The following is a 2,190-nucleotide window of genomic DNA, read 5'->3' as shown; positions in this document are numbered from 1 at the left end:
TACAGCAAATAACCACTAGGAAGAATGTATGCAATGTGTTAATTATTGAAACTGTCCTACCAATTTGGTTTGAAACTGTCTCATTGCTATTTGCTTCTCAATAAAATTATGGAAAAAAATTAAAAATATTTATACTGTATCTTTGACTTACAATCTACTTAAAAAACATGGTATGATTTTTTTCTAGTATTAGAATCTTTAAAAAGTATATTTCCATTGACTTTATATCGCTTCTTTATTTTTGTTTTTATTTATTTATTTATTTATTTATTTATTTTTATGGAACCGGGGATTGAGCTCAGACCCTTGCGCTTGCTAGGGAAGCACTTATTCCACCGAGCCATCTCCCTGGCCCCATAAGGATTTTTTTTTCTCCAAATGCTTTCAGGGCAGGTTTGGTGGCTGGAGTGTTGTGGGGATCGAACTACAGCAACCTGAGGCTGACAATATCGTTTCTTTAAAAAAAATACAACAAAATGTTTAATGAGCAAATTCGTCTTAGCAAATGAAACTGCCACAGAGGGGTCAGGGCCACGTGGTGGGGCTGGGGCCGGGGACTAGCAGCCACTACCTAGGAAACCCAGTGGGGGTGGGGTGGGCAGAAGGGAAGTCTGAGGTTTGGCCATATATAAACATGTTACATTGCTATGGGGGAAGAAATGGAGGGGAGACTGTGGCGAGGGGCCAGGCCCCACCTGTACTGCACAGCACACGCGGGCTGGACCCCATCCCCATGTCTGTGGGTGCTTATATCTCATGTGGGCTGTGTGTGCTGCCTGTCCCCGCCCCCCACCCCACCCCTGCCATCCAATTTCTGCCAACTGCCACTGCTGTCACTCCTGCCTGAGCCTTAGGAGGAAAAGGGTGGGGCAGGCAGGGGGCTCCTCTGTGGCCACGCTGGTGGTAGGAGTGGTAGGAGTCCAGGTCACTGTACTTTGTGACAGTCACTCTGTTGGCAAACTTACAGCCAGTCAGGCCTTGCATGGTTTTCTGGTTTTCTGGCAGTCAAACACAGAGGTGAACTCCACGAAGATCTTTCTGAATCCAGGCACCTCTACACCATCCACAGGCCAGGGAATCTCAATGGACTGGACTAGCCCATACTTGCTGCGCTCATCCTGCTCATCCTCCACAATCTCCTTGTACTCCCTGTCAACTAGCAGCTCCTCGGGGAGCACCATGTCCATGAGGCATGGGACCTCGGTCGGGTGACCGCCCATCTGCACCTAAGAGAGCTCACCAGGTCTGGCACTTGCTGGGTCACAGAGGTCAGGTTGGTGGTGCTCAGCGTGGCATTCTTGGCTCCCATACTTGCCCTCTGGACCGACCAGCAGCTTCTGGACCAGCAACTTCTTGTCCCCCAGCTGCATCCCATTCAGCCCTGTGATGGCCTGGTCAGTGACGTTGATGTCCACATATTCATAGAAGGTGTAGCCCTTGGAGAGCCCTGTTGCACTGTCCTTGACCAGGTTGAAGGTCTTGAGAGGCCCAAAGGATGTCAGCAACTCTTTTACCTGGTCATCATTCAGGTAGTTGGGCAGACCAGTGAAAAGCTAATGGGCAGAGTCAGGGACCACGGTAGACACAACTCCAGGAGTCACATAGACCAAGGAGTTCTCTGACATGTTGGGCAGCGGTTGTTAGTCATGAGGCCTGCGAATCTTTGGCAACTGGCCTTGGAAGATGATGCCATAGAAAGCCACAGCCTGGGTTGTCTCGTTCACTGAGCAGAATTCCAAAAAGGCAAAGGCACATCCAACACCGGCTTGCCAGGAGCCTGGGTTAGCACCCCCCGCCCCAGGCACATCTAAGCATTGAAGAAATCCATCATGGCTTCCTCATTTATGCCAAAGAGGATGTTGCCCACATAGAGACCCTGGGCCTGTCTGGTCACCTGGCTCCCAACCACAGGCACCAGTATTGGGGTCAGAGCCAGGCCTGTCAGGGGTCATGGTGGGAAGGAGGGCAGTAGCTGGAATCTGGCCAGCAGCTTGCATAGCCTTGTACCCAGTATTTACTTCTCCCGTTTTTTGTTTTTTTGTTTTTTGTTTTTTGTTTTTTGTTTTTCAGTACAGGGGATTGAACTCAGGACCTTGCACTTGCCAGAGAAGCAGTTATTCTACTGAGCTATCTCCCTGGTCCAACCTTCTTCCTCTTATCATGGTGAGGGTAGCAGATCAATCCTCCGTG

At 49.5% G+C, this 2,190-nt stretch overlaps 1 pseudogene; it reads right to left on the bottom strand.

Annotated features, from left to right (window-relative positions):
- The window catches only part of LOC101560232, a 31,070-nt pseudogene that overhangs the window by 28,495 nt on the left and 385 nt on the right, over positions 1–2,190 (bottom strand).

Source organism: Octodon degus, unplaced genomic scaffold (genome assembly GCF_000260255.1).
Source record: "Octodon degus isolate 3935 unplaced genomic scaffold, OctDeg1.0 scaffold00072, whole genome shotgun sequence".
NCBI lineage: Eukaryota > Metazoa > Chordata > Mammalia > Rodentia > Octodontidae > Octodon > Octodon degus.
Note: the sequence above shows the minus strand (reverse complement) of the source record. Positions and strands in the feature narration are given on the sequence as shown.